This window comes from Ambystoma mexicanum, chromosome 3q (genome assembly GCF_040938575.1).
Source record: "Ambystoma mexicanum isolate Mex_15411 chromosome 3q, UKY_AmexF1_1, whole genome shotgun sequence".
Lineage (NCBI taxonomy): Eukaryota > Metazoa > Chordata > Amphibia > Caudata > Ambystomatidae > Ambystoma > Ambystoma mexicanum.
In genome coordinates this window covers 575,070,952-575,084,556 of record NC_090926.1, presented here as the reverse complement: position 1 = coordinate 575,084,556, position 13,605 = coordinate 575,070,952, and the positions used below count along the sequence as shown (strand labels likewise).

Genomic DNA, 13,605 nt, shown 5'->3' with positions numbered 1-13,605 from the left:
GTTTTACCTGCAAACTGCACAGATCTTTGACTTCTAATGTCTGTAATATCCAGTTGTCCCCTTTCTTCCGTTTGCGTGCAGATCTCATTTCGCTTAGTTAGCGGTGGGTCCAGAATTGGATTTGTTGATTCATTGTTAGGTAGGCTGGTTCTTGTGCGGAGATACTCTCCCCACCTTTTCAGGCACCTGGTACAGCACAGTATCATGCGCACCTGCAATGGCTCGCTGGGGTACTTCATCCATGGCTCCATTACTTGATCCAATTTGGGTGGATGCTATGGACCGCAGAGGAAGAGTCTTACCTCGTGGAACTATCAGTGCCAGCTTTTGACCTTTTTGGGCCATTTCTGTTTGAACCAGCACGCTGTGTTTCTTAAGTGCAGGACTTGATTCCGACAACCTGCCCCCAGAGCATTTGTCTTGATTTTTTTGCCATTGGCCGAACAGGTGACGGTCCCAGATATTTGCATGAATGTGCTTGATGATCAGTGATCTTTGGATTCCCTGACTACTTATGCAGGTGCCTGCCTCCATTGGCTGCTGGAAGCGTAATAACATGTACAAACTGTACGGTAGATGCCTTCTTCCTCTTTAAGACCTTCTGGTTCTTAATTTTCAGTTACTTATTGATTAATGGGATTTCGACCTCCTCACCCCTTTCCAAATGTTTTCTTTTTCCTTAGGTTTCTACCATTAGTCTTGCAGGGGTTGAGCCCAATTTCTTAGTCCACTGCCAGTGGAGTTTGGACTGGGGTGAAAATCCCCATGACTCGGTCTGTTTGGTCGTCACAAACTTGTACTAGGCAAATGAATTCTTCCATGACAGAGTCTGAGATTTGTGCGTCAACTAATACCCGAGACCGACAGTCCTAGCCATCAGTTTCCTTAGGCAAACGTCCACAACTAGCGATTTTACATCATCACTCAAAGAATCCACTGAGGCATACAAAGACAGCCATTTGTCCGGCAAATGCACTACGACCAATGACTGCTGTTTAATGTCTGTTTTTAATTCAGCAATGGAGTCAGTCAGAAGAGTTCACTGCAGTTTTCAACCCAACTATAGAGCTTTCACATTCACTCACTTCTTTTGTTAATTCTAACAATAATCCTGTGTGTGACTACACATCTCCACTCAACAGTTCAAACACATTTACTAAAGAGTTTAAAACAGTTTAGAGCAGTTAGGGTAGCGTTGCTTACTTCCTTATGGGCCTTGGGGGTGGGGCCACACCTGGACCCAGTGCAGTTTTGTCGAGGCTTTGCGGAGCAGCCCTGTCCTCCCCTTGAGGACCCAATAGCTGTGCTAACATGGGGTTCAAGGTCAAAGTAGTTTTAGGAAAAGCTTGCGCGCTAGTAAGATCCTTTATCCCCACCAAGGTTAATTTTGGGGAACTGATGTCACTGTCTCTCAAAAGGCAGCTATGGTCCAATGCGACTGTTAGGTCGCCCATTTCTAGTAAGTCTGCCTCTGCCAAACTGACATTTTCGTCTGGGAAAAAATATATTTAATAGTTTTCTTCATGGTGGTGGCCGTGAGCATTCCAGTCGCTTCTCCTGGACCGCCCTAGAACTCAGCATATTAGGAGATTAAACAAATGTATCCCCCAAATCGAAGACCAGAGGTGGAAGGTAGCCGAGAATCATTACTTATAAGTAGTTTATTTGACTGGACGGCTTTTTGAGATTTCACCAAGGGTTTGAACTGGCTCCTTAAGGGTTTACCGGTCGGGACTGATCGTCAAGTTCAGGTGCCCTCAGATTGCCATCCAGTAAACAGCTTTTAGATAATAGATGCATGACAGGATTGTAGATTATAATTGGAGATGTCAGCCCGCCCCTTATACCAAGAACTTGTTGTATCAAATACCAGCAAAGTTGATGCTAAGCACAGTTCAAGAACAATAAAAGGGTTTGTGAAGCCGCTAGCTCCTCGGCAGGTCTCCCACCGTTCAGTGTCTTATAAGGTGGGACTGCTTTGCCTTTGCTTTCTACAGTGATTAGTTTGACTCAAAAGCATGGTGCCAACAAACACGGACCACGAGAGTTCAAAATCGGCTCAAATCAGTGTACAGCCTGCAGTCACTGATTACAAAAGGTACACGATCGGCTCAAAGGCTCGAGAGGCCCACATAAGTCAAGCAACCACTGGGGTGCGGAAGTTCCTCAAGGAGACCGCAGGAGGCAGGAGGACTAATACTATTTCCCCACTTATCCCATATTGGATTTAAGTCGGGTTATTAGATTGTCCAATAGTACAATTTCCAGCCGATAAACGTGTTCAGCCTCACCAGTCCAGATGGTACAGAGTGCAACTGTTCAAAACCTCCAGGCCACGGTGCACCGGAGCACAGTAAAACACTCCAACACTCTGTGACGCTGTGCGTCGGGAGGTGGGTTTTTATGTTTAAGCTCCTCCCAATTACAGCAACCCGTAAAACCAGACTGTTTTGCAAGAATTCACTGCCTCCGTTTCCACTAGCACTGCCAAGCTTCTGCCTTGCGCCACACAGTAACACACAATTTCGATACTCCTACATGCATTGAAACCAGTGCTGAAGCCGGCAAAACAAACACTCTATATTTATACTCCTGACAAACTTAATTTTGTTGAACTACACATTACTGAATAAACAGTGTTGAAATAACATTCTTATTGTTGATGAAAATGTTTAAGCAATTTTGCTGCTTTTCCCTTGGCTGAAATGGGTTATCCCCGTTCTCCTAGTATTCCATGAAACTGCCCCACACCTCCACGTTCTACAGTTCACCATTAAAAACAATTTGACAATACATTTTGAATGTGGAACTGCACTTGCAGAAAGAGACAAGAGAGTTTGCCCCACAAATGCAAAGCTCTCTGTATGCTGCGAGGGTTCAGAAATGTAAGCCGGACACAAAGATGTCATGTTTTTTGATTTAAAAGCTATTTAATTAAATGGGTTGGGAAAATGCCTCTCTGTCCCTGCATTAAGCAGAGTTTCCCTACCAATAACCAAAAACTAAGGAAACGACTGTCCGGATGTGAGAAATCAAAAGCCGTCCTCATGTCCAAACATTCTATCCTGACCCTCACATTATAAACAAAATAAAGTGAAAAGGGAAATGTCTTTAACCTGATACTTGCAAAAAGTGTTCACAAATAGCAAATAAAAGTAAAACAGCACCAACATAATTGTTCTCAAAGATGAAAAGACCTTGGTTCCAGACGGGGATTCCCTTCCTCTGGGTTCTTAAATGGTATAACAATGTCTCTTGGGCTAATGCTTCTTTGTGGCTGTCTTAGCAGCTTTATAACCAACAGGATTATTATGGGCCAAGACTTACAAGTCCTTCTTTAACAAATGTTTCTTCTTGTTCAACACACACTGTCTTCTATTGACGTTTCTCATACGTTTTGAAATGTTTTCCTAGTGTACTCCCTGCCAGAATTCTTTAAGCACTACCAATTGCCTGGTTTACTTGCCTGCCAGGATTTATACACTTGCAACTGCCTGGTACACTCCCCTGTCAGGACTTCTCTTGCACTTTAATTGCCTGGGATTCTCTTCTCTATAATTGTCTTTATATTAAAAGTGTACATATACCCTCCTTGATTTGGTATATCTTACTGTTTCAATGTTCATTTCAAACTTTCCTCATATCTTTCATCATATCTGCACTTCATACACTCATATATTGAGATTTGTATTTATACTCTTCTCACTTGAAAACAAACCTCTTTTTGTTTCTTTATAACATTCAAATGCTGTCTGGCGTGGTCGCCGAAACACCCCGGGGCCCCTACTTTGCTTGGGCGGACTCAGCGGTTCTGAGTGGTGCCTTCGGTCCCTTTCACGTATGCGCGGCGTACCTTTGCCGCTCGCTTCCTCTTCTAGACTTCTCGGACGTCTCTCCTGCTCCTCTTGCGCCCCTGCTTTTGCATGCCTGCTTCATTGACAGTTCCGGTAAGGGCAACGCTGCCTCTTCGGGCTGCTCTATGCCCAGGGACCTACTTGCGGTTCCCGATGTCTCGACGGCATGACTCACTCTCGCAGCGTACCTTCACTTCTCTTCTAGCAAGCCCTTCTGCTCAATCAGACCGGCTTGTGCCTTCTGCTTCCTCAACTAGTTTGAAGCTCCATATTTAAATGTCCCACGCAACAGGATCTTTCAAAAACAACTAGCACGCTCACATAGCTTGAGGCTCATCTGCATCATTTCCTTCATCCTCCCCGTCCCAGGACTTAGGTGGTTATGGAAATTAAGAGTCCATTGACAAATCAGTTCTTTATGAAGGGGAACTGGAGCTTGTGCTTTTTAGACCACGAATGAGGTTTGTCTGAATGATGTTGGGAAAAGGTTTACTTTCCCTAAAAGGGGAGGGGGGGGCAGAAACATGGCAAAAGACCATTAGGGTATTGGATATCAAGGGGTCTTATTCATGAGCAAATGGGGAATACCATGTTTTATCCAATGAAGTCATGACATCTCCCGGTAGTTCTCTCCTCCCATGTGATCCTCCCTCATATATAAAGACCCCCAGGGTCATGATCAGGTAGCGACTGCCATCCCCTGGCCACATGGGAGGGAGGAGGTTACCGCTGGGGAATCCTTGATAACTCCATTGGTTCATCACAATGCATTGACCTGCAGAACAGTTTGGCCTTTATTTGCTCAACTGTGTTACAAGGGAGAGGGCAGGTAGACTGAGTAGTATCTAAAACTCTCCTGTTACTCTCTTCACATGCAGAACATATCAGTGTGCTTGTGGTTGAGTACATCTATAACAAATAGAACTATATATGTGTGCGTGAGAGGCATAAAATGGAGGGATGTTTGCTCTTCTGGAAACCATCTCTATATAGGTCACACATGACCGTTCGTTTGGAAACTTGTCTCAAAATAGGCCACAGATGACTTTACATAAATATCTTTAAAAACTGACGTCTGTAGGAAAGGCATAAATGGAGCTTGCAGTGTGTGTCCAATGTACTTTTATAAGCAAAGGGTATCCCAAATACTCCTCCATGTATATTCGGGTGTAAAGGGAGATTATCTCATGTGCGAGAACCCAGCTCACTACATGTTGTGTTACAGTTATTCAAGTGTGAATGTACATTTTGTATCTGAACAAATGTGGACTACTACTAGTTGCAACTCACTTTTTCCACAGAATGGAAAATGTGGATACTGATAAAATTACCAAAAAATAAATATTGATAAAGAAAGAAAGATCTGTCAAAACATAAATACCATAAAACCACGAGCCTTAGTCATTGTTTTATTTACATATTGCTACTAATATCTTAACCTACTGTGTTTATTTAACCGAGTGCCTCCAAAGGTTGTAAGACTCAGCACCACAAGTCATGTTCCAGGTGTAAGACCATGCCTGGCATGCAGAGTGACCCATCAGCTTCCGTGTGTAGTACTGATACCCCCACTGGCAGACCTCTGTCTGTGGGGTCTACATGATTTTGGTTCAAGATGAGCATGAAAAATGATCAAGGTCTAGCTTAAGCATGATCTTCAGCAAATTCCTTCCCTCTACTAGGCTTGAAAGCGCACATGTTTCGTTCCTACCAAAACGGCATCCACTTTGGCTCGAAGAGTCAGAAAGCCTTTGGAAAGAGGTTGTATTAAGAACTATGTTTCCTAGTACAATAGCCAGATTTAAAAGCCCCAAAAGTGATTCACCCAATAGGTGCTGGTAACACCACTTTAGACTGTGCCGGAAAGGAAGAGGCAATAACGACAAGCTCATTATGAGGGTCCTCTGACTTCACATCCACTTTTTTCTGACTACTCGGGCTTAAAGAGGCATAGATATAAATTTCTGAACCAAACGCTTGACATCACAATAGCTGACTACCTGCTTGTCTGGGGGACACAATACAAGGACTAGCACCCCCTTCTTTGTGAGGGAGGGCTCCCGCAACTTTAGACCCATCTGCAGCATATGATCATCAATTAAGGTATGACGGACTGATCTTGAAGCAAGGAATTCCATTAATTCCTCATTATCCATATCGCTGCTAGTGTTGAAATACTCAGATTGTCAGGCTGGACGGGAGCTAGAGGGCCATAGGCTCCAGTATGTCTGGGAGATTTATGGGAGAGTGGAACCGAGTACTCCTTGATTCCCTGCCCCTCCCTAGGGATCACATCACAATATTCCATTGGGCAGCAGTGCTAGTCCCATCGGCCGGCTCTCGCGGCAGCGCAGACCTTCTTAGAGGCTCCTCAGGGGACAGTAGGCTCCTGACTCACCCCAGCTGAGGGCTGTATTTCCCGGATTCTGAACTTGGTACCCCGGAGACCAGGGGTCAAGTCCCCACCGACGCAGAGGGCGTAGCCGGCTGCCATTATCTAGGGAAGGGGAGCCAATATATATCCCCCTTAAGAAGTCGCCATCATGTCTAAACATTCCAAAACTCCAAAGAGTGAAGATATCTGAACCATGGTGCTGCAGACAGAGAAGGGGAAAAAGCCAGAGACGCCCAAATCCCCACATCAAGCTTCACCTGGCCTGGTCGAACAGCTAGCCACCAAGGAAGACATCCAGGCATTCATGCGCGATATCAAATCTGAATTCCGCAGCTGCATGATGGAGCTCTCCACTGAACTGGAGACCAGAGAGTGACAGAATAGAACAGCGACTGGGGGAGATGGAAGATCAGACTCTGGAGCATGCGGCTTCCCTTCTCGAGATATAACATAAGTTCTGTGCTCTAACGGACAGGAACGACATCCTGGAATACAAGCAGGAAAATTTTGAAAACAGAAATAATCTACGAATCAGGGGGTACCCTCCTCTGTTCAGGACAAGGACCTGTCAGAGTACGTAGGGGATTTGTTCCAGTCCCTCCTACCACACCTTGAGAAGTCCCAACTTTAGCTGGATCGCACCCACAGACTGCGCTCCCGTAGGGGTCTGGAGCCGGAGTTTCCCCTGAATGTGATCACCCATGTCCACTTCTACACTACGAAGGAGGCAATCATGGCGATAGATCATACTCAAGATAAGCTGACGTTACAGGGGTCGCCCCAACAGATCTTCCAGGATCAAGCATCTGCGACATTACAGAAACAGAGAGCACTTAGCCCGCTAACGCTGTTCTTACAAGATCAAAAAGGCGAGATATCGCTGGCTATTCCTCACGGCTGTCCAATTCTCCTACAAAGGGGTCTCCCGGACTAGCTCATGCCTAGAAGGTGCAGAAATGATCCTGAACCACTCCTCGCCTGATAAAGATGGGGACTCTTCTCCCGATTCCCCTGTGGGAATAGAAGGCCTCCCAGCAAAAGCAAAGCGAGCGGCCTGGTCGAAAAGTGCAGAGAGGCCGCAACGCGAATAAACTGCCCTCGCATGCCTGACCCTCGGGCAACAGTAGCGGACAATGCCTTTATCACTCTAGACTCAGCACCCCGAATAATGGAGTACAGCAGACATTGGAGAAACTAACATGGAACACAATGGTTTCTACGATGGGCTCTGACTCCAAGGAGGATGTTCCCTGAAGGCCCTTGGAGTGTGCTGCCGATGGTTCTGGGGGCGGGGGGGGGGGGTATGAGCACATAGCAATTCTGTTTGCAAGAGACATTCATTTTGAGGAGTTGGACACGATAACAGGCGCAGGCGGCCGGTTTGTGGATGTGAAGGGGATGCTCTTGGGTCAGCTACATTCATTGGTTTCGGTATACGCCCCGAACGAGAGCCAGGAACACTTCCTGGTAGACCTTGAGTCTGCCCTCCTCCCCTTCCTGGAAGGCCAGGTGGTTATTGGGGGAGATTTTAACAGTGTCCCCGACCCAGATAAGGACAAACCACATGCTCCGTCTCCCAGGGATTCCAAAATAGCTCTGAGCATTCTTCACCCGTTTAGATCACTGGGAGTAGTGGATACTTGGAGAATGCTTCACCCGGAGGAAAGAGACTTCACCTTTTTCTCACAGGTCCACCGTTCCTCTTCACGTATAGACTTGATTTTGGCCTCGCCCCAGCTCCTGTCATTTACTAACAAAGTGTGTATCGCCCCGAAGGTTCTCACAGACCATGCAGAGGTCCATCACCTCAGGATATCACATCCCTCCAAGTTATATGCCCTATCCGCTGGGAGACAACCTACTTTGGGGTTCAGTTTACAGCGTTCCCGAAAAACCTCTATGGGGCCAACTTCCTCCCAATGGTTAGGACCTTGGAACAAGACTTGGAAAGATAGGCGGGGCAAGACATTTCACTCTTAGGACGGATTGCAAAGGTTAAAATGAATCTCCTCCATTGGTTATTGTACTGCTGTTCGTTCCTCCCAGTAATGGTCCCGAAACCTATAATAGAAAGGCTCTGGCGTAAACTCCTGGGTTTCATTTGGCGGGGTAAGAAATCTAGAATCCCCAAGAGAATGATGATGGGGGGGATCCAGACTAGGAGGCTTGTGAGTTCTCAATCTACTAAAGAATACAGAGGCAACTCAGCTTTCCCGTCTATCCGCATGGATAGCCGAGTCTCCCGCACCCAGATGGATGGAAATCGAGCAATCCAAATGCTCTCTTCCCCTCCGTTTCCTGCCTTTCATTCCCTATACGCTTCATAGGCAATGGCCACATCTACTTTCGTAAGTTGCCCTAAAGATATGGGATGAGGTATTAAGGACGAAAAAGATCAGTAGAGGTACGGGCACACTCTGCCCGATCCTTGGCAACCCGTCTTTTACTCCAGCATGCATCTGGGTGCAGTTAGACGATGGAAAGAGGGGGGGGGGCTTACTCACTCTGGGACGATGTGGCCTGGTCAGAGATTTGGGCCTGAGCTCACGCCTCATCTAGATGCATTACGAACAATGAACGTGCCCTAAAATTGTTGTTCCGTTGGTACCACCCGCTGGCTCAGATCCATCATTTCCAGGATGTGAATCCCCCTTACCTGCTTGCGGAACTGTGGTGCACAAGGCTCTTACTTTCACATGTGGTGGGACTGCCCCCTGATACGATCCTTCTGGAAGACTATTGTGCAAACCATACAAGATATCACGGGTAGTCAACTCCCGATGTGTCAGAAAACCCTGCTCTTGGGAGCTCCATGTGAGGATGTATACCCTAGGTCGGGGACCTGAGCAAAGTTATTAACTCATTTGTTGCTGGCTGCACGTATTACCAACGCCCGGTGTTGGAAGACGGCACAAGGCCCAAACTTGGGACGGTGGTGGATTAAGATCTGGGACATTCTGGTGGCGGAAAAGGTAACCGCCGCAAAGGAAGGGAAGCTCTACCAGTTTCAGGCAGTCTGTTCTCCTCTGTTACACTACGATTCTCAATTCCCGGCCCTGACATTTAAACCACGTTTGATGAGGCTCTATTTGGATACGGGTGGGGTGGTATGAGGGGTGTGAGCTACTTTGCATTTCTGTTATAAAGTTCATGGGGTTGAGGGGTTGTTGAATGTTTATCATACTATATAAAGCAGAGGCTTTTATCTTGTCTATTGCAAATGTCGAGGCTCCAACCTTGAAAATTATAAAAATATATTAAAAAAACAAAACAAATTAAGACCTGACATTTCTGTGGCGTGCATAAACAAAAGCTGTCAACCCGACAAAATGCACTGAAAGTATAGGACAACATGGATTGCTGAAGACGCAATCACTATCATTCAGGCCTTGCAAATTCCTTAAAATCCCACTAGACCTGCAGGGCGAACTCCTTCGTTTACATGCTCGACCTAGGAGAAATCCGCTCACCCTATGGCGAAGGGTGATAAAATATTTAACAGTGCTTTCTGTAAAAAAGGTACATGTCACCACAAGCACACTTAATATTTGGTACAATGCTGCAAGCCAAAGGCCAGCCATGCACAGTGAAACATTTAATTGCCATTTACTGCAACCAAAATGGACAATAAATGGACAATACAAGTTTCAAACATTCCCATACGTGGCAGCAAGGTCGAGACCCATGCAAATGGTACTCGCCTTCATAAAATCTCACCAATGCAAGTGGGCTAGTAGACTTTGTGCTAACTGCAATCACAGCCCGTTAGTCACCTGATCAGAACTGGTCATTGTGACTGGCGTTTCCTGAAGGTGCAGACCAGCGGAATGAAGAGAGGGCACATATGCCTGCAGGAAAAGCCAATGGGCAGAAAACGCCATACAATACAAAGAAGGTCAGAACAATCCAAATGAAGTAAAAAATATATATATATCAACCTCTTCAGAATAGAGAAAAGGGCTTGAGGTCTGAAAACAGATTTGATAGGCATAGCAAAGGCTAGGTCACACCTTCTCCCAGCTAACGCAATGCAAGCATTTGTGTGCTTGCCAAAAACATTCTGCAGCTCATGATCATCGCAACAGACATATCATGACATTGGAGAAAAGGTACTAGACATAGGAATAAAATATACCATGAGAAAGATGCCTGGGAAATCTGAAAGGAGATGAGGAATGAAGAGTCCAAGCGGGAGAGATGCAGTGATCGAGAAAGGTACTGAAGAAAGATGGGAAATACGTAGAGGGGAAGAAAAAGGGAAGAGATTGAAAGGGAGAAAGGGGATCAAGCGAAGGAAATAAGGAAAGAATGGAGGTATGTGGGGAGAAAGAAGACAGAAATAGTGAGAGTGAGACAGAAGTGGAAAACAGGGGGTTACAGAGAGGGTTAAACGAGTGAGAAAAGAAAAAGGAGAAGCAGAGGCAGAGGCAATAGGAAGAAAGGTGGCAATTAAAGAGTGGCTCTCTAGGGAGCTCAGTGCTCCAGATAAGATTTTTAAGTGGGAGCATTCTACTCGCAATTTTTTAAAGTTGGGAGTAAAATGATTTTTTGGGGGAGTAAAAATATAAGTCCACTTCCCAATGGGAGTATTTTATAAGCGAGAAAAATATGTTTTAACTGAAAAACTGAAACATTTTTGTAATTATTTAATTGCACACAGTTACATGTACATTAAAAGATACATCTTTACTTCGTCCAATCGGGCAGTAATAATAGAAGTTTCTTCCTGTGGTATTACATGCACTACTGGTCCAAATCTAGCCATGGAGCTGTTTGGTTGAAAGCAGGGACACAAGGTCTTGTGTCTGATTCCTATTTTTTGTTGTGAGCATTTTTAATCCTTGGGGGAGTATTTGCCTATTTTTAGGGAGTAAAAGTGGCTGATACAGCCCTTATCTGTAGGGCTGAGGGAGCTTGCGAAATAATGGAGGGATAGAGAATAAAAATATCAGCGAAAGAAAAGACATGGTTCATGTAGGGTTTTACCAGGGGAAACGGGCAGAGTATGAGGGGGTTGGAATTTTGAGAGGGGAAATCGGTGGAAAAATCATCATTAACTTGGGGCTCAGGCCTGAGGGGATAACGGGGTTATATTTTTTCAAGAGGCAACATATCTAGTATTCTCCAGGGAGTGTCATTTTGAGGAGTGCATTGTTAACCTCTGCAGCAGTTCCCCAGACAGTAGCAATGGAGTGAGGAAGGTCAAAGTGATAATCTGAGCAGGTCATACTCCCACAGTAGGAGCTTACATTTGGAGAAATCATTCAGTTAACATGAGTAGCCATGGCTTTAGTTTTGGAAGGGTTTATCAAATCGTACTAGATTTAAAGAAGCTTCTTCACATGCTTGCAAGTAGAGCACCATCTGAAAGGCACAGAGAAGTCCGTGCTTGATTAACAGATAAGGGGGTCAATAACAATATGGCCAGAGAGGATGGTGCAAAGTAAATATTGTCTGCTTAAACGAGTACATACATAGAAGTGTAGAAAGGCGAGAGATTTAGAAAAGGAGTAAAATGAAGAAATGGGATGATAATATACATGTAAGAGGACTTTGGGTGCTAGCAAGCCAGTACTTGATTACAGTCCTGCCTCGACATCCTTCAACACACTGTCCAGAAAAAATATTTTTAGCTGGCAGTAGCTGAGCCTAACTGGCACCAACCATAATGGTCTCTATTGTCAACTCGCAAACAAACAAGTTTATCGCCCGAGAACATATAACACCTTAACCAACATTCATCCCTGCCAGTTCAGATACCCCCATCCACCACCTGCACTAATGCCGTCCAGAGCAGATGAATCTACGCTGTATAGTGCAAGTCGATTGGCAAATCCTAACTTTCTGAAAGGTAGTTGGTGGAAGGAAGGGAACCCAGTGGCTCCTGGAACAAAACCGTGAACCAGAGCATTTTCCCACCTTATGTAATGGAACGGTTTAGTCATATGCATGCCTGCAGGGTGTTCAGAGAAGGTAAGGCATTTGGGTTCCTAACAGCAAGTTCTAGTTTAAGGGAAGCGATTAGAAATTAGCATCACCCTGCATGATTAGGTGTGGGAGGTGCCAGAGAGTCTGCAACAGTGTCAATTGCGGCCCTGTGCTAGACTTTACATACTTTATGAGCAGGTCACTAGGGATGGTGGCTACGCAAGTTTGTTGAATTAAGCAATATTACCCGGGCAAGGAGGGTGGGGGGCATTACTGGGCCAGGTAAGGCCCGGGGCACAGTTACAAGCCTGAGCGAAACAAGAGCTTTAACGCAAGCCCCGGGACATTAACAGGCCCGGTAATGCCCTCACCCCTTGGGGATAATATTGCTATTAGTACCCCGGCACGTTGTACTGGTGTACTAATAGTGTTTAAATTGCAAAACAACGTCTTTGTTGTTTCACAACTTCACCCCAAACAAATGGCTGCCGTGGATGGGGAGAAGAGACCTACACATAGTCCCTCCTCCCTTTCAATGGCAACCAGTCACGTGTCAGGGAAGCGCCAGGAACACTACTTTTCCTGGTGCAGGCGAGGGAGAAGGAAGCGAAAGTTAAGTGCGGTGGGGGTGGCAGGGAGGGAATGGGGGAACGAAAGAAGTAGAAAAGGGGAATTGGGTGGGGGGACGTGGACGCAGGGGACCAGGGATCTCTTACCTTACACACCGATGGGGAAGATGGCAGAATCCAGCTCTGAGGAGGCTCAGAGCAGGGGCTTTGCCGTGTGGTAAAGCCCCTGTTCTGAGCCTCCTCATTGGCTGGGGGGACTAAGCCATGCCCCCACCGAATGCCAAGGAGCATTACTGACAGTAGATGCCACTGGAAGAACATACCTAGCAGTACTCGCTGGGTCTTGTCAAACATCTTTCTAAAACCTCTATTTTTCATTTCAGCTCTCTGAACTGGTGATGATACCATCATGGCTTCCACCTGTCTGAATTTTCTATTTTCACTCCTGTTTTCTTTGGCAGTACTTGGTGTTACAAGTACTGCCAAAGAAAACAGGAGTGAAAATAGAAAATTCAGACAGGTGGAAGCCATGATGGTATCATCACTGGTCCCCCACTTAATCTTTGCATTTTCCATTATACTTCCCTTAGTCCCTTTCATGTCTGTTTTTTGGTTGTTTGGAGCAGCGCCACACCAAACATGCACAGAAAAGCTACACAGAATAAAATATTTATGTGAACACACCTCATCTTTCCTTTAAAGTCAAACTGCTCCACTCACACTAGAAGTGGGTTTCAAAATCAGTAGATGTGGTCTAGGTGGACAAAGTAATTGAGCAATCATTAGATCCTCAAATCGGGTAATAGCTCTGCTTAGGTGATTAGCCTATAGGTTTTCCCATTGTCCCATGACAATCTAA

General features: G+C 45.6%; 1 protein-coding gene across 5 annotated transcripts in view; it reads right to left on the bottom strand.

Annotated features, from left to right (window-relative positions):
- Positions 1 to 13,605, bottom strand: part of TCF20 (transcription factor 20) — a 363,716-nt gene that overhangs the window by 135,586 nt on the left and 214,525 nt on the right. The window lies entirely within an intron of this gene.